This window comes from Tachyglossus aculeatus, chromosome 2 (genome assembly GCF_015852505.1).
Source record: "Tachyglossus aculeatus isolate mTacAcu1 chromosome 2, mTacAcu1.pri, whole genome shotgun sequence".
In the NCBI taxonomy this organism is placed as follows: domain Eukaryota; kingdom Metazoa; phylum Chordata; class Mammalia; order Monotremata; family Tachyglossidae; genus Tachyglossus; species Tachyglossus aculeatus.
This window is the reverse complement of record NC_052067.1, coordinates 141,011,862-141,038,762: the sequence shown is the minus strand read 5'-3', so window position 1 is coordinate 141,038,762 and position 26,901 is coordinate 141,011,862. Positions and strand designations below refer to the sequence as shown.

The 26,901-nt window shown below is 44.9% G+C and overlaps 1 non-coding gene across 1 annotated transcript; it reads left to right on the top strand.

Annotated features, from left to right (window-relative positions):
- Nucleotides 1-24,232: 24,232 nt before the first annotated feature.
- Nucleotides 24,233-24,370, top strand: LOC119924445. The gene has a single exon (XR_005449158.1). It is a non-coding gene; the product is annotated as a small nucleolar RNA SNORA7 (small nucleolar RNA).
- The last annotated feature ends 2,531 nt before the right edge of the window (nt 24,371-26,901 follow it).

Here is a 26,901-nt window from a genome sequence, read left to right as displayed (position 1 = left end):
CGACAACATAAGTGCCTTTTTTTAATGGTATTTGTTAAGCTCTTACTATGTGCCAAGGCACTGTATATCCCTGTGGTAGATACAAGGTTGGACACAGTCCACATCCCACATGGGACTCACAATCCATTCATTCAACTGTATTTATTGAGTGCTCACTGTGTGCAGAGCACTGTACTAAGTGCTTGGGAAGTACAAGTCGGCAACATATAGAGACGGTCCCAACCCAACAACGGGCTCACAGTCTTAACTTCCATTTTACAGATGAAGTAACCGAGGCCCAGAGCAGCAAAATGACTTACCCAAGGTCACTCAGTAGACATGTGAAGGAGCTCCAGGTCCTCCTGACTCTCAGGCCCGGGCTCTATCCACCAGGCCATGCTGCTTCTCCTTGTTGGCAGGAAGTATATCTACCAACTCTGCTATATTGTACTTCCCCAAGCACTTAGTACCATGCTCTGCACGCAGTAAGTGCTCAGTAATAATAATAATGGCATTTATTAAGTGCTTACTATGTGCAAAGCCCTGTTCTAAGCGCTGGGGAGGTTACAAGGTGATCAGGTTGTCCCACGGGGGGCTCACAGTCTTCATCCCCATTTTACAGATGAGGGAACTGAGGCCCAGAGAAGTGAAGTGACTTGTCCAGTCACACAGCTCACAGTTGGCAGAGCCGGAATTTGAACCCGTAACCTCTGACTCCAAAACCCGGGCTCTTTCCACTGAGCCATGCTGCTTCTCTATAAATGTGATTCTCTATAATCATTCTCAATAAATGATTGATTGTCTCAATAAATGATTGACTGACTGATTGACAGCAGAGTTGACAAGTACCTTTTTTCTTCTCCCAGATCAGCTAGATCACTTTACCAACCCACCTGGCTTGCTCACTGTCAAGCCTAAATTTTTCATTCTTCCCTCTCCAGATCCTTCTTCTTTTATGTCTCTCCTACACTGTTCCTTTTCTCCCTCCTCTCCCTTTTATCTTCCCTCCTCCTCCTCTGCTTTCCCTTTCTTCTTCCTGTTTGACTGTCCACACATCCCCCAGTTGGCTATCATTCTCCAGTTGATTGTCATCACCTTCATTAGCCAACCTAATTGCTTAATAACCTTGAGGTGACACCAGTTCTTTTCAGCTGGCCGGGCTACATGCTTCAACCTGGCTCCCTTCTTAGCTTCCTGTCACGATTTCCATGACTCCGGTGGCCTTCCTGGCAGCCCAAACTTCCTCGAAAAACAAGCTCTTCAAACACGGGTTCCTTTACTCCTTGTTTTAACCATTTCTATATATTCATCTTATAATTATGGTATTCATTAAGCACTTACTTTGTGCCAGGCACCGTATTACGTGCTGGGGGGGAATACGAGCAAATTCGGTTGGACACAGTCCCTGTCCCACATGGGGTTCACACACGTAATCCTCATTTTACAGATGAGGGAAGTGAGGACCAGAGAAGTGAAGTGACTTACCCGATGTCATACAGCAGACAAATGGCAGAGGCGAGATTAGAACCCAGGTCCTTGTGGCTCCCAGGGCACTGCTCTATCCACTGGATGACACTGTTTTAAGGGAGAAGGGAATGGGGAGAGAGAAGGAGTGAGAGAGAGAGGGAGGAAAAGAAGGAAGAAAACAGAAACAGACAGAGAGAATGATAATAGCGACATATCCAGATTATCGATGACAGGCGATGTTTCTGATTTGGTCGAGGAGAAACATTGTTGCCTAGTGGATAGAGCATGGGCTTGGGAGAAAGACCTGGGTTCTAATCCTGATCCACCACTTTGCTGTATGACCTTGGGAAATCACTTCACTTCTCTGTGCCTCAGTTACCTCATCGGTAAAATGGGGATTTAAGACTGTGAGCCCCAATGAGGAACATGGACTGTGTCCATCCTGAATGCCTTGTATCTATCCCAGTGCTTAGTACAGTGCCTGGTACATAGTGACCGCTTGATAAATACCATTTGCTTAGAAAAAGCAATGCTGTTGATTGGGTCTAGGAGAGATGGTGAAATTTGAGCAATTCTGTGAGACTGGAAATTCCATAACCTGTGGAAGGAGGCCGGGACTGTGTTGATTTCACATAATTATCCTGCGGGATCCCAGAAAAGCCTTTTGGATGGGTGGGAGGGATAAGAAACACAGCCCCACCACCGGTTGATCAATTCCTCAGTCTTTTCTGAGCCCTACTAAAAGCCCCCAGGTAAATGTATAAAGCCGTCTAAAATCCCCAGGGAATATAAAGCTGTACTTCTTCTTTGAAGATGATTCACACTTTAGCCATTACGCGTGTTTTCTCTGCTTTCTTTTAGCTACAACGTTGTTAGGGAATTAGGGAACCTAGATCCAACAATGTGAGTTTGACTATGATGTCCTGCCTTATTGAAAGCAACGGCCTGGGTACCAGGAGAAGAGGGAGTTCGATAGCGCTAGTTTTCAGTTTTCTGTCACATGAGGTTGGCTTCACCCCCCGATGAGCCTGTCCAAGGAACATCCAACTACAGGGAAAAGTCTTAAGAGGCCGGAGAAACTCTAGAGAAACAGCACGGCCTAGTGGATCTAGCACGGGCCCGGGAGCCAGAAGGACTTGGGTTCTGTTCCCGGCTCCACCGCTGGTCTGCTGTGTGACCTTGGGCTTCTCTTCTCTGTTCCTCAGTTTCCTCATCTGCTGAATGGGGATTCCGTATACTTGTTCCCCCTCCTCCTTCGGCCGTGAGCCCCATGTGGGACCTGATGATTTTGTAACCACCCCAGCACTTGATACAGTGCTCGGCACATAGTAAGTGCTTAACCAAGACCATTATTACTATTAGTATTGCAATTATTTATTATCATCAGTTAAGACCCTTAAACAGTGGGGCACGGAGTAACAGGTCATTTGTCAATCAATGGTATTTATTGAGTGCTTACCCTGTGCAGAGCACTGTACTCAATTCTGGGGAGTTGCTAGACACATTCCACGCCCACGACAATCAGGGCAATCCAGTTTTTACTTCCACGAAATCGTTACACATATTCCCTGCAGAGGCAAGCTGCCCTCTTAGACTCTAAAAGTCTCACTTCCCCAAGGACTAGTTTCTCAGCAAGTGAAACAGTACATTCTGTAAAGTTTTCTGTTTTATGCCGTCGAATCGTGCCCGACCCATAGCGACGCCATGGACGCATCTCTCCCAGAACACCCCACCTCCATCTGTCATCGTTCTGGTGAGGTATCCACAGAGTTTTCTTGGCAAAAATATGGAAGTGGTGTATCACTGCCTTCTTCTGTGCAGTAAACTTTGCTCTCCACCCTCGGCTCTCTCCCACGCCGCTGCTGCCCAGCAGTTAATCCATGAATAAAATGTGGAATTTGATTTTAGAATAATAACTGAGATATTACTTACTATGTGCCAGGCACTGTACTAAACACCGGGGGAGATCCAAGAAAATCAGTCTAAGTAGGAGAGAGAACAGGAATCGAATCCTCAATTTGAAAGTGAGAGGCAGCATGACCTAGTGGATATATATGTACATATGGTTGTACGTATTTATTACTCTATTTATTTATTTGTACATATTTATTCTATTTATTTTATTTTGTTAATATGTTTTGTTTTGTTGTCTGTCTCCCCCTTCTAGACTGTGAGCCCGCTGTTGGGTAGGGACCGTCTCTATATGTTGCCAACTTGTACTTCCCAAGCGCTAAGTACAGTGCTCTGCACACAGCAAGCGCTCAATAAATACGATTGAATGAATGAATGAATGAATAGGAGATAGATCATGGGCCTGAGAGCCAGAAGGACCAGAGTTCCAGTCCTTGCTCTGACACTTGTCTGCTGAGTGAACTTGGACAAGTCACTTCACTTCTTTGTGCCTCAGTTCCCCCTCTGTAAATTGGGGATTAAGACTGTGAGCCCTATGTGGGACAGGAATTGTGTCCAACCTATCTTGTACCTACCCCAGTACTAAGAACAGTGCCTGACAAATAGTAAGCCCTTAATACCACAGTTATTATTATTATTGAATTATTAGATGAGAGACCTGAGGCCCAGTGTCCTCAGCATCTTTCTAATAATAATAACACTAGTTGTACTTGTTAAACACTTGTTATGTGCCAAGCACTGTAGTAAGCATTGGGATTAATCAGGTTAGACACAATCCCTGTCCCACACCTGGCTCACACTCTTATCTTCAGAGCAGCAGTGTGGCTCAGTGGAAAGAGCCCGGGCTTTGGAGTCAGAGGTCATGGGTTCAAATCCTGTGTGTGAATTTGGGCAAGTCACTTCACTTCTCTGTGCCTCAGTTACCTCACCTGTAAAATGGGGATTAAGACTGTGAGCCCCCCGTGGTACAACCTGTTCACCTTGTAACCTCCCCAGTGCTTAGTACAGTGCTTTGCACATAGTAAGTGCTCAATAAATGCCATTATTATTATTATTATTATTATTATCCTCATTTTACATATGAGGTAACTGAGACCCAAAGAAGTGAAGTGACTTGCCCAAGGTCACCCAGCAGAGTTGTGGGGGAGCCGGGATTAGAACCTACATCCCTACAGAAGGATTTCTGGCTCCCAGGACCATGCTCTGTCCAGTAGGCTTCACTGCTTCTGTTCTTCTTCTCCTGGACTGCCACCCTGCCTCAGAGGGATCCTGTTTCAGAATTCCTCTACCTCCCCAAGAATTCCACCTCCCAACCCGCCTTCCACCTCCCCTGCTGAACAAAGAAAAGCAGCTTCAACCTGGTGACACACCCCACGACCTTGGAGGAAATGGGCGGCTACTGTGGGACAGGTCGCTGTGGCCACCTTTGTGACTGTGGACTCTAAACCACTAGAAACCTGAAATTCTGCCCCTGCTGCCACAGTATTCATTCATTCAATTCTATTTATTGAGTGCTTCCTGTGTGCAGAGCACTGTACTAACCACTTGAGAGTGTACAACAGTAACAGCCACAGTCCCTTCAAATACCATTATTATTATTACATAATAAGTGCTTAACAAATGCCATCATCATTATTATCATTATTAGAGGCCCAATTTGAAGGCAACAGTTAAAGGCTTTTGATTTTGTGCAACAGATTTGGGATAATAATAATAATGATGATGGCATTTATTAAGCGCTTACTATGTGCAAAGCACTGTTCTAAGCGCTGGGGAGGTTACAGGGTGATCAGGTTGTCCCATGGGGGGTTCACAGTCTTAATCCCCCATTTAGCAGATGAGGTAACTGAGGCACAGAGAAGTGAAGTGACTTGCCCAAAGTCACACAGCTGCTAATTGGCAGGGCTGGGATTTGAACCCATGACCTCTGACTCCAAAACCCGGGCTCTTTCCACTGAGCCATGCTGCTACAGCCTGAGGGGACCTTACTGATCTTTGTTTTTGTCTCTGTGTTTCCTTGCTGTTTCTGTTTCCCCTGCCTATATGTCTGTTGCCTATCCCCATTCCCTCTACGTGTTATTACTCATTCACTCATTCATTCATTCAATCTTATTTATTGAGCACTTACTGGGCACAAAGCACTGGACTAAGTGTTTGGGAGAGTATGATATAGTAATAATAATAATAATTATGGTATTTGTTAAGTGCTTACTATGTGGCAGAGACTGTACTAAGTGCTGGGATGGATACAAGCAAATCAGGTTGGACACAGTCCCTGTCCCACATGGGGCTCACACAGTAAGCACTAAATAAATAAATAAATGAATAATAATAATAATAATAATAATCATTCATTCATTCACTCAATCATATTCATTGAGCGCTTACTGTGTGCAGAGCACTGTACTAAGCGCTTGGGAAGTACACGTTGGCAACATATAGGGATGCTCCCTACCCAACAGTGGGCTCACAGTCTAGAAATAAAAATAATAATGGCGCTTATTAAGTGCTTACTATGTGCAAAGCACTGTTCTAAGTGCTGGGGAGGATACAAGGTGATCAGGTTGTCCCATGTGGGGCTCACAGTCTCAATCCCCATTTTACAGATGAGGGAACTGAGGCCCAGAGAAGTGAAGTGACTTGCCCAAAGTCACACAGCAGACAAGTGGCAGAGCGGGGATTAGAACCCATGACCATCTGACTCCCAGGGTCGGGCTCTATCCACTACGCCATTCTACTTCTCTACTTCTATATTAGATGGTGACCCCACAAGAGACAGGGAAAGTGTGTCTAATTCCCACCTGTATAATCTTTCCCAGGTCTTAGGTGCAGTCCTCTGTGTGCAGTAAGTGCTTAATATTCATTCATCATCATCATCATCATCATCAATCGTATTTATTGAGCGCTTACTGTGTGCAGAGCACTGTACTAAGTGCTTGGGAAGTACAAGTTGGCAACATATAGAGACAGTCCCTACCCAACAGTGGGCTCCCAGTCTAAAAGGGGGAGACAGAGAACAGAACCAAACATACTAACAAAATAAAATCATCATCATCATCATCAATCGTATTTATTGAGCACTTACTGTGTGCAGAGCACTGTACTAAGCGCTTGGGAAGTACAAGTTGGCAACACATAGAGACAGTTCCTACCTAACAGTGGGCTCCCAGTCTAAAAGGGGGAGATAGAGAACAGAACCAAACATACTAACAAAATAAAATAAATAGAATAGATATGTACAAGTAAAATAAATAAATAGAGTAATAAATATGTACAAACATATATACATAGATACAGGTGCTGTGGGGAAGGGAAGGAGGTAAGTTGGGGGGGAATGGAGAGGGGGACGAGGGGGAGAGGAAGGAAGGGGCTCAGTCTGGGTGGGCCTCCTGGAGGAGGTGAGCTCTCAGTAGGGCCTTGAAGGGAGGAAGAGAGCTAGCTTGGCGGATGGGCAGAGGGAGGGCATTCCAGGCCCGGGGGATGACGTGGGCCGGGGGTCGATGGTGGGACAGGCGAGAATGAGGTACGGTGAGGAGATTAGCAGTGGCAGAGGAGCGGAGGGTGTGGGCTGGGCTGGAGAAGGACAGAAGGGAGGGGAGGTAGGAGGGGGCGAGGGGATGGATGGACAGCCTTGAAGCCCAGGGTGAGGAGTTTCTGCCTGATGCGCAGATTGATTGGTAGCCATTGGAGATTTTTGAGGAGAGGAGTAACATGCCCAGAGCATTTCTGGACAAAGACAATCCGGGCAGCAGCATGAAGTATGGATTGAAGTGGGGAGAGACACGAGGATGGGAGATCAGAGAGAAGGCTGATACAGTAGTCCAGACGGGATAGGATGAGATCAATCACATTTATTGAGTGCTTACTGTGTGCAGAGCACTGTACTAAGCGCTTGGGAAGTACAAGTTGGCAACATATAGAGACGGTCCCTACCCAACAGTGGGTTCACAGTCTAGCTACCATTCCTATGGCTGGTTTGCTAGCAAACTCAAATCCTGCTCCGTCTCTCCACCGCCCCCAGCTCTACACTAACTCCACTGGCTCACAGCGATTAAGAAATAAATGTCTGAAAATAATGCTAACTGAGAAATAGTCCCATCACTAATTAAGACAAATGACATCATGAGATTATCTCCAAATGATGATGATGATGATGATGATGATGGCATTTATTAAGCACTTACTACGTGCAAAGCACTGTTCTAAGTGCTGGGGAGGTTGCAGAGTGATCCGGTTGTCCCATAGGGAGCTCACATTCTTAATACCCAATTTACAGATGAGGTAACTGAGGCACAGAGAAGTTAAATGACTTTCAAAGTCACGCAACTGACAATTGGCAGAGCTGGGATTTGAACTCATGACCTCTGACCCCAAAGCCCGCACTCTTTCCACTGAGCCATGCTCCTTCAAATGCTGCTCCAAATAATACGGCAATTTAAGAGATTTGGCAGGCACAGCGAAGTTATTCTTCCTCAAATGTAACCAAGGGATTTATTGAGTGTCTATTTATTGAGGACTTTCCTGAGTGATTAAGATATCGCAGAAACACAAGATGCATACTAACAGGAGTATTTCCCTTTTCCACCTCCCTCTCCTTCTTTAGCAGGTTGATCTTTTCCATTAAACCGCTGACTAAATACTGTAAACTCATTGTGGGCAGGGAACGTGTGTGCCAACTCTGTTATATTGTCCTCTCACACAGTAAGCAACCTATAAATACCATGGATTGAATGATTGATGGATTAAAGGATCCCCCTTCCCTCATCCCCATCCACCCCTGCCTAGCATGATCAAGGTTTGGCTGAACTTCTGTATTTGGTTTTCATTCTCCCACACCCATTTCTCAGTTTTTACCCCTAGCTCCACCCATTATTCTCATCCCAAATCGGTTGCACAAAATCAAAAGGCTTTAACTGTTGCCTTCAAATTGGGCCTCTAATAATGATAATAATAATGATGGTATTTGTTAAGCGCTCACTATGTAATAATAATAATGGTGTTTGTTAAGCATTCACTATGTAATAATAATAATGGCATTTCTTAAGCACTTACTATGTGCTGGATACTGTACGTAGCATTGAGGTGGATACAAGCAAATTGGGTGGGACACAGTGCCCATGTCACAAGGAGCGCACACTCTCAATCTCAATTTCAGAGATGAAGGAACTGAAGCACAGAGGAAGTGAAGTGAAATAATGGTATTTGTTAAGCATTCACCATGTAATAATAATAATGGTATTTCTTAAGCACTTACTATGTGCCGGATACTGTACATAGCATTGAGGTGGATAATAATAATAATAATAATGTTGGTATTTGTTAAGCACTGTTCTAAGCACTGGGGTAGATACAAGGTGATCATGTTGTCCCACGTGGGGCTCACAGCCTTCATCCCCGTTTTACAGATGAGGGAACTGAGGCCCAGAGAAGTTAAGTGACTCACCCAAAGTCACACAGCTGACAAGCGGCGGAGCTGGGATTTGAACCCATGACCTCTGACGCCAAAGCCCAGGCTCTTTCCACTGAGCCACGCTGCTTCTCTAAAATTTTATCTCAGTACTCCTAGGTGATTTATTTTAAACCTGCCACTGTATTTTCAATTTTTTTTTTAATTCTCGAAGCAGAGAGGGGATTAGAACCCAGGCCTCCAGCCTTCCAAGGCTGTTACCTTTACCTCTAGACCACCGCTGGCCTCAGCAAATTGGGTTGGACACAGTCCCCATCCCACAAGGAGCGCGCACTCTCAATCCCAATTTCAGAGATGAGGGAACTGAAGCACAGAGGAAGTGAAGTGACTTGTCCCACGTCCCACAGCAGACAAGTGGCGGAGCCGGTTTTGAAACCCGTGACCTTCTGAATCCCGGGCCCGTGTTTTATCCGCTACACGATGCTGCTTGCTAAATGTGTCAAGAACTGTTCTAAGCACTAGGGTAGATACTACATAATAATGATGGTATTTGTTAAGCGCTCACTATGTGACAAACACTATTCTAAGCGCTGGGGGGGATACAAGGTCATCGGGTTGGCCCACGTGGGGCTCACAGTCTTAATCCCCATTTTAATAATAATAATCATCATCATCAATCGTATTTATTGAGCGCTTACTATGTGCAGAGCACTGTACTAAGCACTTGGGAAGTACAGATTGGGAACATATAGAGGCAGTCCCTACCCAACAGTGGGCTCACAGTCTAAAAGTAATTATCTATTATTATCTAATAATAATAATGTTGGTATTTGTTAAGTGCTTACTATGTGCCAAGCACTGTTCTAAGTGCTGGGGTAGATACCAGTTAAACAGGTTGTCCCACGTGGGGCTCACAATCTTCATCCCCATTTGATAGATGAGGTCACTGATGCACAGACAAATTAAGCCCAAGATCACACAGCAGACAAGTGGCAGAGCCAGGATTAGAACCCATGACCTCTGACTCCCAAGCGACTGCTCTTTCCACTGAGCCACGCCAGGTCAGATCCAGTCCCTGTCCTAGATGGGGTTCACAGTCTAAGTAGGAGCTAGAAGGACTGAATCCCCATTTTACAGATGGGAAAACTGAATCACAGAGAAATTAATCAGCAGATCATATTTACTGAGCCCTTACTGTACTAAGCATTTGGGAGAGTACAATATAACAGTATAACAGCATTGGTAGATACCTTCCCTGCCCACAATGACCATACATTTATGCTTATGAAAAGCAGCGTGGCTCAGTGGAAAGAGCCTGGGCTTTGGAGTCAGAGGTCATGGGTTCAAATTCCGGCTCTGCCAACTGTCAGCTATGTGACTTTGGGCAAGTCACTTCGCTTCTCTGGGCCTCAGTGACCTCATCTGTAAAATGGGGATGAAGACTGTGAGCCCCCCGTGGGACAACCTGATCACCTTGTAACCTCCCCAGCACTTAGAACAGTGCTTTGCACACAGTAGATGCTTAATAAATGCCATTATCATCATCATCATCGCACAGCAAAAAAGTGGTGGGGGCAGGATTAGAATCCAGGTCCCCTGACACCTAGGCCCATGCTCTTTCCACTAGGCCTTGCTGCTTTTTTGACCACTCTTCAGAGAGAAGAGTGCGGTAAACTGGGGAAGGCCAGTTGGCGATGAAGCAAACTGCTGATCTGCGAAGCACTAAATAATCAATCGATCAATTATATTTATTGAGCCTTTTTTTTAATGACATTTATTAAGCGCTTACTATGTGCAAAGAACTGCTCTAAGCACTGGGGAGGTTACAAGGTGATCAGGTTGTCCCACGTGGGGCTCACAGTCTTCATCCCCATTTTACAGATGAGGTAAATGAGGCACAGAGAAGTTGAGTGACTTGCCCAAAGTCAAACAGCTGATAAATGGCGGAGCCGGGATTTGAACCCATGACCTCTGACTCCAAAGCCCGGGCTCTTTCCACTGAGCCATGCTGCTTCTCTATTCTCCTTCTGTTTGCAGGGCATTGTACTAAGCATTTGAGAAAGTAGGATATAAGAGGATTTAGTTGCTAATCTATAGATTTTGGAAAGCTGCAAACTTGGGGGAGAAGCTAGGGACAGAAAAGATTTCCTCATAAGAGCATAATTTGCATCATCTATTTATGTACCGCTCTCAAATAACCCAATCACTCACCAGCTTTTACTGGGAGTCTACTGTGTGCGCAACACAGTACTGGAGGCCTATTGTGTCCAGAGAACTGTACTGAACACCTAATGGGTGCAGAATTCTGTACGGGATGCCCATTGAGTGTGGTGTTGTACTGAACACCTATTTTGTGCAGAGTTCCGTACTACGTACTTGGAAGTGAGTAACAAGAATAACTCCTCCGTAGGGGGCCTCTCACCCCACTAGCCATCACCAACCAATTCACTGCATTTTCTAAGAATAATAATAAGCGTGGTATTTGTTAAGCATTACTATGAGGCTGAGCACTGTAATTCATTCATTCAATCGTATTTATTGAGTGCTTACTGTGTACAGAGCACTGTACTAAGCACTTGGGAAATACAAGTAGGCAACATGTAGAGACAGTCCCTGGAGTAGATTCAAGTAATCAGGTCAAACACAATCCTTTTCTCACATGGGACTCACAGTCTAAGTGAGAAGTGATTCATTCAATCGTATTTATTGAGCACTTACTGTGTACAGAGCACTGTACTAAGCACTTGAGAAATACGTGAGAAACATGTAGAGACAGCCCCTGGAGTAGATTCAAGTAATCAGGTCAAACACAAACCCTTTCTCACATGGGACTCAGAGTCTAAGTGACACACTAATCTGCTGTGTGACCTTGGGCAAGACACTTCACTTCTCTGTGCCTCAGTTACCTCATCTGTAAAATGGGGGATAAGACTTACTAGATTGTATCTACCCGCAGTGCTTTGGCCTGACACATTCCAAGCACTTAACAAATACCATAATAAAAAAAATAGGAGGGAGAACAGGTGACTAAACTGAGGCACAGAGAAGTGAAGTGACTTGCCCAAGGGCACACATCAGGCAAGTGGCAGGTTCTGGATTTGAACCCAGATCCTCTGATTCCTGGCCTGTGCTCTTTCCACCAGGCCCTGCTGCTGGAAGTCCAAACCCAACCAGGAACCATTGACTGTGTCTGTTTATTGTTATATTGTACGCTCCCAATAATAATAACAATTCTGGTATTTATTAAGCACTTACTATGTGCAGAGCACTGTTCTAAGTGCTGGGGAGGTTACAAGGTGATCAGGTTGTCCCATGGGGGGCTCACAGTCTAAATCCCCATTTTACAGATGAGGTAACTGAGGCCCAGAGAAGTGAAGTGACTTGCCCAAAGTCACACAGCTGACAGTTGGCGGAGGTAGGATTTGAACCCATGACCTCTGACTCCAAAGCCAGTGCTCTTTAGTACAGTGCTTTGCGCACACTAAGTGCTCAATAAGTATGATTGAATGAATGAATGACTTGAGGAAGAGGTTCATTCATTCGATTGTTTTCCTCAATCGCTTACTGTGTGCTCAATAAATATGATTGAATGAATAAGAGGAGAACCAGGAGAGGACAGAGTCTGTGAAGTCAAGGTCGGGTAGCGTATTGAGGAGAAGGGGGTAGTCCACAGTGTCAAAGGCAGCTGAGAGGTCGAGGAGGATTAGGATAGAGTAGGAGCCGTTGGATTTGGCAAGAAAGAGGTCACTGGTGACCTTTGAGAGGGCAGTTTCCGTGGAGTGGAGAGGACGGAAGCCAGATTGGAGAGGATCAAAGACAGAGTTGGATTAATGAGGTAGCAGTTTGGATGGAGTGGAAACAATGGGTTTTAGCGATGTGATGGACAAAATAGGTGGGTTGAATGAGAGAGAGGAGTCAAGGCTAACACAAGGTTATGGGTTTGCGAGACAGGAAGGATGGTGGTATTGTCTACAGTGACAGGAAAGTCATGGGAAGGACAGAGTTTGGGTGGGAAAGTTAAGGAGTTTAGTTTTGGACAAGTTAAATTTGAGGTGATGGGTGGGCATCCATGTAGAGGTGTCTTGAAGGCAGGAGGAAATGCAAGACTGCAGAGAGGGAGAGAGATCAGGGCTGGGGAAATAGTTTTGAGAATCATCCACATGGTAGTTGAAGCCATGGGAGTGAATGAGTTCTCCAAGGGAGTGGGTGTAGATGGAGAATTGAAGGGACCCAGAACTGAACCTTGAGGACCCCCACAGTCAGGGGGTGGGAGGCAGAGAAGGAGCCTGCGAAAGGGACTGAGAATCAGCGGCCAGAGAGATAGGAGGAGAACCAGGAAGGGACAGTGTCAGTGAAACTGAGGTTGGATAATGTTTCCAGGAGAAGGGGATGATCCACAGTGTCAGAGATCGAGGAGGATAAGGATGGAGTAGAGTCTGTTGGATTTGGCAAAAAGGAGATCATTGGTGACCTTTGAGAAGGTGGTTTCTATGGAGCAAAGGGGACAGAAGCCAGATTAGAGAGGCTCAAGAAGAGAACTGGAAGGGAGGAATTTGAGACAGTGGGTGTAGAAAACTCAATCAAGGAGTGTGGTGAGGAACGGTAGGAGGGAGATGTGGCGATAACAGGTAGGAGCTGTGGCTGTGGGGTCAATGTAGGTTTTTTTAGGATAGAGGACACATGGGCACGTTTGAAAGCAGTGGGGAAGAAGCCATTGAATAGTAAACATTTGAAGTTGGCCGTTAGGGAGGGAAGAAAGGAAGGGCAAATGTTTTAATAAGGTGCAAATGAATGGGGTCCGAAGCACAGTTGGAGGGGTTGGATGTTGAGAAAAGGCAGGAGATCTCCTCTAGAGATACACTGCTGGGAGAGTTGAAGAAGGAAATGGGGGGGCAGGGGAGCTGGAGAGGGGCAGGGGAGATTTTAGGGAGCTCCTGACTGATAGTGTCAATTTTCTTAATGAAGTAGGCGGCCAGGCCACTAGAGGCAAGGGATGAGGGAAGCAGGAGGACAGGGGATTTGAGGAGGGAGTTAAATGTCTGGGACAACTGACAAGAGCGATGAACACGGGTGTGAATAACGGTGGAGAAATAATTTTGCTGGGCAGAGAAGAGGGCAGAGTAAGAGCATGCAAGGATAAACTCGAAGTGGACAAAGTGGACCTGATATCTAGATTTCCGCCAGCAGCTCATTGACAGAAGTGAAGAAGGCAGACTATGCAGGTGATCCAGGGCTGTGGGACAGTGGTGCGAGATCAACAAAGGGATAGGGGAGTGAGAGAGTTGAGTTCAGTAGAGAGAATAGCGTTGAGAGCATCAATCTGGTCATCTAAGGAAGGTAGTTGGGCTAGAGAGGCTAAGTGGAGGATGATGAGTTGAGAAAACTGGGTCGTGTCAAAAAACTGGAGGTCTCTAGGGGAACAGTACAGATTTACAGGGAGGAAGAGAAGCAGCGTGGCTCAGTGGAAAGAGCACGGGCTTTGGAGTCAGAGGTCGTGGGTTCAAATCCCGGCTCCTCCACTTGTCAGCTGTGTGACTTTGGGCAAGTCACTTCACTTCTCTGGGCCTCAGTTCCCTCATCTGTAAAATGGGGATGAAGACTGTGAGCCCCTCGTGGGACAACCTGATTGCCTTGTATCTACCCCAGCACTTAGAACAGTGCTTTGCACATAGTAAGCGCTTAACAAATACCAACATTATTATTAAGAGAGAGAAAGAGAGAAGAGAGAAGGCAAGTGAGGAGACTAGGGGGAGATAGAGGGATTTCAGAGTTGGTGAGGGTAGAGATTGTGGGAGTAGCTAGAGATGATGAGATCGAGTGTGCGTCCAAGTTGCTGAGTGGTTGAGGTGGGGTGGAGCAGGAGGTCAGTGGAGTTGAGGAGTGTTAGAAAGTGGGAAGCAGAAGGGTCATCAGGAACATCTATATGGATATAGAAGTTCCCAAGGATCAATGTAAAGTGGGGATTAAGAGTGTGAGCCCCATGTGGGACATGGGCTGTGTCCAACCTGACTAGCTTGTATCTACCCCAGTGCTTAGTGCAGTTCCTGGCACAAAGTAAGTGATTAATAAATATCATTTAAAAAATCAATCCATCCATCAGTGGTATTTATTGAGTACATACTGTGTGCAGAGCAGTTGTGTTAATTGAAACAGGGCATTCCTGTAGCATTATCGTCAAATCCCAAAGGATAGCTTAATGAAAGTAAACTCAGTAAACTCAAACACTTCAGTACTGCCTACTCCAAAGTGCCAGCTTTACTCTATCAATCAGTCTTACTTAATGAGCACTTATTGTACTAAGTACTTGGGAGAGTACCATATAACAGAGTTGGTTACACACATTCCCTACCCCGACAAGCTTATTCGATCTCATGATGAGACTCTGCAAACTTTTCACATTTCTGCCCCACCTGCTAGATATTAACCATCCCTTGTTCATTTGAGGTTATTTGATATTAACCTTATACATCCAGAACAAGTTATATTTCTAAATTTGGGTTTCTAGATAGCCCATGTAAGAGAAGTTCAGTTGAAAGCCTTCTTGTTATTTGAGGTTATTTGATATTAACCTTATACGTCCAGAACAAGTTATACTTTTAAATTTGGGTTTCTAGATAGCCCATGTAAGAGAAGTTCAGTTGAAAGCCTTCTTGCCAGAAGAAACCAATTTTAAGTGGGTTACCTGGAATAAGTGTGTAGGAATATCCCGATAGAAAGGATTTCCAACATCTGTAAATAAAGAAGAAGATCATTTTCCCCCTAAGGTCTTTCAATTTTATATCGGTGACAAGAAGTTCAAAAGAAGCAACAATGGGTAGTTATGAATGGTGTCTGGTGCCTTGGTTGAATTATGCCTCGGTTAATTGTGTTCTGCTTGCTGAAACCTGAAAACTCAAAATCATAAGCGTCATTGTTCATCCGAGTTCAGCGGCCAGTTGAGGGGTGGGGGACTGACTCAGATGTCATGTGACTCTGCCCAGCTCATCGTTCTTTACAATGAAATATTTTCACATTTTTTAATTTTATAGAAGAAAGGACATGTTCGACAATGCAAAATGCTTTGGATGATTAATGAATCAGCTATGATTTTATCATCGGAAGGAAGACGGGTAAAATTCCCCATTAAATATTAAGACTTACCTGGGTGTGGTGAAATAAAATTTTCTCCTTTGACTGCTTCACTTGAAAATCAAGCCAAATCTAATTGTAGTGCAATTTTGAAGGTAAAATGGGGTTGAAGGTAGGACTTGACTCTGATGGTAAAAATTATGTATCTCTGAATAATTCTACCAGCTATTATGTGGGACTTTTTAAAAAGATCTCATTGTTTGAACATAGATTTTAGTCATCCCTCACTTGTTGATGCAAGACAGTGATCGGTGTATGGTAAGTATGGAAGAATCTGCAGAAGCGCTTGGATCTGGTCACCTTTGGGAATTTAATATCCACCCCACCCTCAGCCCCACAGCACTTGTGTCCGTATCAATTAATTATTATAAACTATTTATTTATATTAATGTCTCCGCCCCCACCCCACCCCCGGACTGTAAACTCATTGTAGATGGGAAATGTGTTTACCAACTCTGTTCTATTTTACTCTAAGCATTCAGTACAGTTCTCTGCACACAGTATGTGCTCCATAAATACCACTGTTGATTATTATGATGATGAAGAAGAAGAAGGATGGAAACGTGATATTTAGCTTAGAAATGAAGCATACAGAGATATACACATCATCCTTCACTTTCATTGTTGTTGTCTTACGCTGTCGAGTCGTGTCCAACCCATAGCGACTCCATGGACACTTCTCTCCCAGAACGCCCCACCTCCATCTGCAATCCTTCTGGTAGTGGATCCAGAGAGTTTTCTTGGCATAAATACAGAAGCGGTTGACCATTGCCTCCTTCCGCGCGGTAACCTTGAGTTTCCACTCTCGACTCCCTCCCGCACCACTGTTGCCCAGCACAGGGGAGTTTTGCCTTGTAACAGATTGCCTGCCACTCACCAGCCACTGGCCAAGCTAGGAATGGAATGGGTAGACCTCTGCCTGACTCTCCCTCCTGTAGACGAGACTGGTAGAGGACTGGAAACTCTCCACTTGCGACCCTGAGAGTTATCCACATTCATAGGAAACCCAAAGACGAATAGTGCTCACACATCAGAAATTAATAGCATTGTATATCAATTGACACCTCCCTTCTCTCCTTCTCCAGCCCAGCCTGCACCCTCCACTCCTCTGCCGCCGCTAACCTCCTCACCGGGCCTCGTTCTCGCCTGTCCCACCGTCGACCCCCAGCCCACGTCCTTCCCCTGGCCTGGAATTCCCTCCCTCCGTACATCGGCCAAACTAGCTCTCTTCCTCCCGTCAAAGCCCTCCTGAGAGCTCACCTCCTCCAGGAGGCCTTCATAGACTGAGCCCCCTTTTTCCTCTCCTCCTCCCCATCCCCCCTGCTTTATCTCCTTCCCCTCCCCTCAGTACCTGTATATATATTTATATATAAATAAGTAAGCGCTCAGTAAATACGATTGAATGAATGAATGAATATATTTGTACAGATTTATTACTCTACTTTACTTGTACATATTTACTACTTATTTTGTTAATGATGTGCATATGGCTTTAAATCTATTTGTTCTGATGACTTGACACCTGTCTACATGTTTTGTTTTGCTGTCTGCCTCCCCCTTCTAGACTGTGAGCCCATTGTTGGGTAGGGACCATCTCTATATGTTGCCGACTTGTACTTCCCAAGTGCATAGTACAGTGCTCTACACACAATAAGCGCTCAACAAATACGATTGAATGAATGAATGAATGAATCCAGCACTTAGAACAGAGCTTTGTACATAGTAAGTGCTTAATAAATGCCATCAATATTTCTGAGCACTTACTATGTGGAGGGCGTTGGGCTAAGTATCTGTGAGGATACAAAAATGTAGAGTTGGTAGACGTGAACCCACCCCTCAGGCAGCTTACAATCTAGTGGGGAATTTAGTTGGACAAAATCAGATACCGTTCAACCATGTCTCACAATCATCATCATCATCATCAGTCGTATCTATTGAGCGCTTACTATGTGCAGAGCACTGTACTCACAATCCTAATCCTGTTCAATCATTCAGTTGCATTTATCGAGTGCTTACTGTGTGCAGAGCACTGTACTATGCACTTGGGAGAGTACAATGCAACAATAACCTGCCCACAAGAAGTTACAGTCCAGTGGGGGAGACAGAAATTAATAGATATCAATCCATAAATCGCAGATATTCATTCATTCAATCATATTCATAGAGCATTAACAATGTGCAGAGCACTGCACTAAGCACTTGAGAGAGTACAATATAACAATAAACAGACATATTTCCTTACCACAGTGCACTTTTGGTTCAGAGGAATAATTGTGGTATTTGCTAATAATGATTGTGGTAGTTGTTAAGCACTTACTATTTTCCGGGTACTGTACTAATCACTGGGGTAATTACAAAGAAATCGGGTTGGACACAGTCCCTGTCCCACGTGGGGCTTGCAGTCCAATCCCCATTTTACAGATGAGGGAACCGAGGCCCAGAGAAGTGAAGTGACTTGCTCAAAGTCACACAGCAAACTTGTGGCAGAGTCAGGATTAGAACCCATGACCTTCTGACTCCCAGCCCCATGCTCTATCCCGTAGGCCATGTGTGACAGTCTTGGGGCTTCTTAAATAACATCACCCCCACAACAAGAGAAGCAGTGTGGCTAAGTGGAAAGAGCATGGGCTTTGGAGTCAGAGGACCTGGGTTCAAATTCCCACTCCGCCAATTGTCAGCTGTATGACTCTGGGCAAGTCACTTAACTTCTCTGTTCCTCAGTTACCTCATCTGTAAAATGGGGATTAAAACTGTGAGCCCCCCATGGGACAACCTGATCACCTTGTAACCTCATCAGCGCTTAGAACAGTGCTTTGCACATAGTAAGCTCTTAATAAATGCCATCATCATTATTTCCAACTTCATTTTCTAGTGAAATGTTCCATTTGGGCTATAATTCTTTTCCAGCCATCCTAGCTGTGGTCATCACAGGGCTGTGAAGTTGCAATTCTCCACCAGAAAAGCACACACCAGGAAGTATCGAGCCTCCTGATAATTATGAAAATTCTGGTATTTATTAAGTGCTTACTAGGTGACAAGCACTGTACTAAGCACTCAGGAAGGTAAACAGTCAACAGATCAGACATTGTCCCTGTCCTACATAATAAAAAGAAGAATGATGGTATTTGTTAAGCTCTTACTATGTGCCAAGCACTGTTCTAAGTGCGGGGGTAGAGGAAAGGTTATCAGGTTGTCCCACGTGGGGCTCACAGTCAGTCCCCATTTTACAGATGAGGTAACTGAGGTCCAGAGAATTGAAGTGACTTGCCCAAAGTCACACAGCTGACAAGTGGTAGAGCCAGGATTCGAACCCACGACTTCTGACTCCCAATCCGTGCCCTTTCCGCTAAGCCATGAGGCTCACGGTCTAAGTAGGAGTCAGTCAGCCAATCATATTTATTGAATAATTACTGTGTGCAGAGCACTGTACTAAGCACTTGGAAGAGAACACTATAACAATATAACAGACATATTCCCTGACCACAGTGAGCTTACAGTCTAGAGGGGAAGGGAGAAATGGTATTGAATCCCTGTTTTAAAGACCTCTAGAATAAGCTTGTGTCTAGACTGTAAGCTCATTGTGGGCAGGAAATGTGTCTGTTTACTCTTATATTGCGACTATCCCAAGTGCTTAGTGCAGTGGTCTGCAAAAAGTAAGCGCTCAGTGAATACGATTGAATAAATGAGGAACTGAGGCCCAGAGAAGTGACATAACTTGCCAAAGATCGCACAGCAAGCAGGATTAGAACCCAGATCCTCTGATTCCCAGGCCCAAACTCTTTCCACTAGGCCATTTTGCTTCTTCTTACTTCCTAGTAGTCTTTCCTAGGCCCCCTGCCATTGTTTCATCACTGAGATTGATAGAAAAGAGTTCCAATATTTCTATTCAGGTTTCCATGACCCTCACTCCCATGCCATCTTGTTCCCACCTCAAAGCCCTAAATGGTAGGAAACAGTGGTAGAGGCGGGAGGGCTGATCAATGGGCAATCAAGTAGGCTACCAGTGGGCACCTAGAAGGAAGTACATTCCAGGGATTTGCTGATTTATCCCCATGAGTCCGGCCTGGTATGTCTCCACGAGCCTGTGACACCTAAACTTACCAGATCCCAAGACTCCTATTGTTAGGATGAAAGGGAGATTGAAACTCCAGGGATTACTAGATGGCAGACTCTGATTATTTCCAATTTTCCAAAGTGCTGTGCTATCTGCATGTAATAATGTCTTGCACAGCATACAACACTGAAACATATTGCAAATAGAGATAATGAGCAGAACGTTGGGGTTTTTTTTCTCTAGAAAAAGAATAGCTTAATATGGCTTTTTTCCACATACTTCCAAGCCTGAGAGAACCCCAGCCCCACCTGCCACGTGTTTCCAGAGTGCTGGAGTTGTCCTAAAGAGGGTGTGGAGGGAATATAAGGGAAGAGGTCCATCTTGGGGTAAATAGTCCTTACCACTTCTGTGTTTTTTCCTGAATGTCATCATGGCATTACTCCACTATTTCTACTCTATCATTGCCCCTCTCCCTAATCTACTTTAATGTCTCTCTCCCACACAGACTGTAAACTCGTTGTGGGCAGGGAATGTGTCTGTTTAGCGTTATATTGCACTCTGCCAAGCGCTTAATACTGGGCACACAGTAAGCACTTAATCAATACCATCGACCGTAAGCTCCTTGTGGGCAGGGATCACGTCTACCAACTCTGTTGCATTGCACTTTTCCAAGCAGTTAGTACAGTGTCTGTGCATGGTAAGCGCTCAATAAATACCACTGATTGATTGATTGATTGATGTCAGTACCTACATTCTGTGAGCATTTTTCACAGAGAACGTGCTGAATTTCAGACAGTGTCCAGACACACACACACACACAGAAACCACACGCCCCTTAAATAGGTACTGGTAGTGGTGTAGCCTGTCTTCTGGGGCTAAGTAGTTGATCAAGACATGCGTGATTAATCCTGTTTTAACCCAGCCCCAAACTCCAGGGTTTTGGCACATTTAAGAGGCCGAAATCAAAGCTCTTGGGAGAATCTTCAGTGAGCATAGAGGAGCTAAGTGGATTGCCTCGGCGCCCACTGTGGAAATTCTTGCCCAAAAATATGTGCGAAAGATATCGACTCCATCTGAGGGGTTTTCCTTCGAGTTTCAGAACAATATTCTCTTGCGTTTATATTTTCCCCATTTGCAATGTCGTTCGGAAAGGTCTGGGGAGAAGGAAGTCTTCAGATTCATCCTGACACAGTGGCATTTGAGAAGCAGTTATGGCCTAGTGGATCGAGAACAGGCCTGGGATAGTCAGAAGGACCCGTGTTCTAATCTCAGTTCTGCCATTTGTCTGCTGTGTGAACTTGGGCAAGTCACTTCACTTTTCTGAGCCTCAGTTCCCTCATCTGTAAAATGGGGATGAAGACTGTGAGCCCTATGTGGGACAGGGACCGTGTACCTTGTATCTACCTCGGAGTCAGAGGTCGTGGGTTCTCAACTCAGGTCTGCCACTTGTCAGCTGTGTGACTTTGGGCAAGTCACTTAGCTTCTCTGTGCCTCAGCTACCTCATCTGTAAAATGGGGATGAAGACTGTGAGCCCCAAGTGGGACAGCCTGATTACCTTGTATCTACCCCAGAGCTTAGAACAGCGGTTGGCACATAGTAAGAACTTAACAAATACCATTATTATTATTATTACCCCAGTATCTGGCAAATAGTAAGCGCTTAACAAAGACTACAATTATTCTTATTATCATACATTTAGCACGTGTCAGCCTAGTCAAGCAGTTGGGGGAAGCATCATAGCCTAATATAACATTTGGCTTCCTAGTTTGGGGTTTGCAACAAGGGAATCAGAGGTCTGACTTGTCAAAGGCAAGCTTAGGCATTGGAGTTCAGACATGAACAGAGCCTCGTCATGCCAGAAGGAATACAAGTGCCTCCTTTCAGGTTCTGAAGAAAATCATTAATTATGTCAGCAACTCCTGCAATAGATCTGTGGACACTTTGCACTACTTAGAAAATGAGCAGACCTTCCCGACTGCTTGCAAGTCTTGGGAGGGTCTTGGGAGTCTGAATTTACCCTACTTACATGACTATTTCCTCTTAAATCCCCAAACTCTCCTCTGCACCTGTGACCCTTTCATCTTCCACATTGAGTTAGTGTGCTGGAGTCTGAGAAGGATGAGTGAGATGAATGCAGTCGAAATGCCCAGTTCGCCAGGCTTTTCGGGGCCAAAAAACATTCCCCGGTTCCACTTGACAATGAAACTCTTTCTAAAGCCCAGTTTTTGGAAATGGATCAACCACAAGAGCCCTTGCTCCGTTGCAGGCTATGATTGGCCCGTTTTAATAGCAATTTCACTGCTGTGGTGTGTACATGTTGCCCTTTAAGAACAATTTTGTAAATAATATGACCTGTATTTATAGGACGGGGCATGAAAATGTAAAATAAATAAAAGCCTCGGTGAAAGGTGGTTTTAACTTTTAATTATAACTTAAAATTTGCCAAGGTGCACTTAACATCTTAGGGGGAAGAAAAAGAAAAAATGGTAAAAGTTCACTACAATTCTGTTCTGGGTAAGTTTTAATTTTCTTTGTTCAGAAACCCACTTATTAATCAATTGAATTTTGTTGAGCGCTTATCGTGTGCAAAGCAATGTTCTAAGCCCTTGGGGGAGTACAATATGATAGAGTGTGTAGACATGACCCCTGCCCAGAAGGACCTTAAACTCTAGAAGGGGAGACAGACCAAACAATAAAGTACAGCCCGGGAAAGGGCAGAGCATATGGATACGTTCATAACTGCTGAAGGGCTTGGAGTGGAATGAATATCAAAGTGTTGAAGGAATGCACAGCCTTCTTCACAGATGACATAGAAGGAGGGTGAATAAGAGTGAGAAATGAGCACCTAATGATAATAATGGTATTTATTAAGCACTTACCATGTGCCGAGCATGGTACTAAACACTGGGGGAGATACAAGATAATGAAGTTGGGCACAGTCTCCGTCCCACATGGGGTTCACATTCAGAGTTGGAGGGAGAAACAGCTATCGAATCTTCATTTATGGACAAATAAACTGAGGCACAGAGAAGTGAAGTGACTTCCCCAAGATCACGGCAGGGCTGGAATTAGAACCCAGGTACTCTAACTCTCAGGCCCATGCTCTTTCCACTAGGCTTCCACTGCTTCTTTCCACCTCTAGCACTTTATATATTTATGCACTCTGCTCAACCCTTCTGCATAATCAATTGTGCCCCAAATTATTTATCCCAGCTACTCCATTTGTAAATATTTTATGCCCATCTCCCCCATTAGAATACAAGCTCATTGTGAGCAGGGAACTTGTCAAATGCTTCTGTTGTCCTTTGCCAAGCACTTAATAGAGTGTACTGCACCTAGACATGCTCAATAAAAACTACACTACTATCTAAACATGTGTCCTTATGATCATCATCATCGATGCTATTTATTGAGTGTTTACTGTATCTAGAGCACTGTACTAAGTACTTGGGAGAGTACAGTACCACATAGTTCGTAAATCTGTCATCATCATCATCATCAATCATAGTAATTGAGCGCTTACTATGTGCAGAGCACTGTACTAAGTGCTTGGGAAGTACAAATTGGCAACATATAGAGACAGTCCCTACCCAACAGTGGGCTCACAGTCTTAAAGGGGGAGACAGAGAACAAAACCAAACATACTAACAAAATAAAATAAATAGAATAGATATGTACAAGTAAAATAAATAAATAAATAAATAGAGTAATAAATATGTACAAACATATATACATATATACAGGTGCTGTGGGGAAGGGAAGGAGGTAAGATGGGGGGATGGAGAGGGGGACGAGGGGGAGAGAAAGGAAGGGGCTCAGTGTGGGAAGGCCTCCTGGAGGAGGTGAGCTCTCAGTAGGGCCTTGAAGGGAGGAAGAGAGCTAGCTTGGCGGATGGGCAGAGGGAGGGCATTCCATCCTCTTTTAGACTGTGAGCCCACTGTTGGGTAGGGACTGTCTCTATATGTTGCCAACTTGTACTTCCCAAGCGCTTAGTACAGTGCTCTGCACACAGTAAGTGCTTAATAAATACGATTGATTGTTTGATTGATTGCACACAATGAGCTTACAGTTTAGAGATGTTGTCAAAATACTGATGTTGACATATCAATTAAAAATTCATTTTGCGACTTTTACTTTCACATCAGTAGGAGATGGCGTTTCCCGAAACCATCCGCCCCAAGGAAATGTAGGACGTGGCCACGGAAAAATGGCATCAACCCCAGACATTAAGAGAATATGGGAAATGTTGAGAGCATTTCAATAAGGAGTCAGTTACTCTCTCCAGCCCCTCTCAAGGTCGCACCTGGAGAGTTTCCAGTCCACTACCAGTCTCGGCTACGGGAGGGAGAGTCAGGCAGAGGTCTACCCGTTCCAGTCCTAGCTTGGCCAGTGGCTAGCGAGTGGCAGGTAATCTGCTACAAGGCAAAGCTTCCCCGTGCTGGGCAGCTGTGGCACGGGAGAGAATCGAGGGTGAAGACTCAGGTTGACTGTGCGGAAGGAGGCAATGGTCAACCGCTTCTGGATTTTGACCAAGAAAACTCTCTGGATCCACTACCAGAACGATTGCAGATGGAGAGCGGGACGTTCTGGGAGAGATGCATCCGTGGTGCCGCTATGGGTCGGAAACTACTAGACAGAGTAAGACAAGACTCTCTCCACCTTCAAAGGCCTCCTCATTTCCTCATTTCCTTTTCTCCCACTCCCTTCTGAACAGCCCTGACTTGCTTGGGGCTTAGTGGAGAGAGCACAGGCCTGGGGAGCAGAAGGTTATGGGTTCTAATCCCAGTTCTGCCACATTCATTGATTCATTCAATCATATTTATTGAGCGCTTGCTGTGTGCAGAGCACTGTACTAAGCACTTGGGAAGTACAAGTTGGCAACATATAGAGATGGTCCCTACCCAACAGCGGGCTCACAGTCTAGACGGGGGAGACGGACAACAAAACAAAATGTATTAACAAAATAAAATAAATAGAATAGTAAATATGTGCAAGTAAAATAAATAGAGTAATAAATCTGTAAAACAGATATACAGATGCTGTGGGGAGGGGAAGGAGGTAGGGCAGGGGGGGATGGGGAGGGGGGGAGGAAAAAGGGGGCTCGGTCTGGGAAGGCCTCCTGGAGGAGATGAGCTCTCAGGAGGGCTTATGCCTGCTGCGTGATCTTGGGCAAGTCACTTCACTTCTCTGGGCCTCAGTTCCCTCATCTGTAAAATGGGTACTAAGAGTGTGAGCCCTATGAGGGACAGGGACTGTGTCCAACCTAACTTGTATCTGTATTTTGTATCTACTTGTAACTTGTGAGAAGCAGCGTGGCTTAGTGGAAACAGCACGAGCTTGGGAGTTAGAGGACATGGGTTCTAAATCCGGCTCCACCACTTGTCAGCTGTGTGACTTTGGGCAAATCAATTCACTTCTCTTTGCCCTCAGTCACCCCATCTGTAAAATGGGGATTAAGACTGTAAGCCCCACGTGGGACAACCTGATAACCTTGTATCTACCCCTGTGTTTAGAACATTGCTTGGCACATAGTAAGCTCTTAACAAATACCATAATTGTTATTATTATTATTACCACAGCACTTAGAACAGTGCTTGGCACATAGTAAGTGCTAAACAAGTACCATTATTATTATTATTCACTGGTCCCCCCTCCTGCCCCAAAGAACATATCCATAATTTATTTATTTATATTAATGTCTGTCTCCCTCTCTAGACTGTGAGCTGGCTGTAGTCAGAGAATGTGTCTATTATATTAATCAATCAATCGTATTTATTGAGCGCTTACTGTGTGCAAAGCACCGTACTAAGCGCTTGGGAAGTACAAGTTGGCAACATATAGAGACAGTCCCTGCCCAACAGTGGGCTCACAGTCTATCTCCCAAACCCTTAGTATAATGCTCTGCACATAGTAAGCACTCAGTAAATAAGATTGATTGATTGACTGAGAATTCTCCTGAGGTGGACTGAAGTTCCTGCTTGGCAAAAATGTACTGAAAAAGGGTTGAGAAGAACCACAGATTTAGAAACCAGAGTTAAAATATCTGAGGAAGATGCTTTCACAGGCAGCTTGGAGATCCCACCGGCTCTTTGAGTGTCAGGTTTGTGAAAACGAAGGAAACCAGGCCACTAGGTTAAATAGTGAAGGGAGAGGGAACTCTTCACAAGTGAAGTTTTAAAGGGAAAGAGGAGGCCCAAAAAAGGGATCTGAGGGATGGTAGCCAGGGGAGGAAGTCCCGCTCAGAGGAAAGTAAAGACGGAGGGAGCCGGGCTGAGATTGAAGAGGAGCGTTCTGGGGTGGGATTAGTGTGAAAGTGAGGATGACCCTTGAGGTACAAAGAGAGAAAAAAGATGAAAATCAAAGCAAAATCCAAATTCCATCAATGGAGGAGGGAGTGGGAGTAATAGATCAAATCTATTACCATAAAGTATTATAGCTTTCAGTTTAGAGTCAAAGGAGCAGCGTGGCTCAGTGGAAAGAGCCCGGGCCTGGAGTCAGAAGGACCTGGGTTCTAATTAAGGCTCCACCACTTGTCCGCTGTGTAACTTTAGGGAAGTCGCATCATTTCTCTGTGCCTCAGTTACCTCATCTGTACATTGCGAAATAAGACTGTGAGCCCCGTGTGGGACAGGGACTGTGTCCAACCCGAGTTGCTTGTATCTACCCCAGTGCTTGGCATGTATTAAGCACTTAACAAACACTACAGTTATTATTAATCCACCTCAAACTTTAGAGCAAAGAGAGAGGAAAGAGCTACTTTAGCGTGGCTTAGTGGAAAGAGAACAGGCTTGGGAGTAAGAGGACATGGGTTCTAATCCCAGCTCTGCCACTTGTCTGCTGTGTGACCTCGGGCAAGCCACTTAACTTCTCTGTGCCTCAGTTACTTCATCTGGAAAATGGGGTTGAAGACTGTGAGCCCCACGTGGGACACCCTGATTACCTCGTTACCTATCC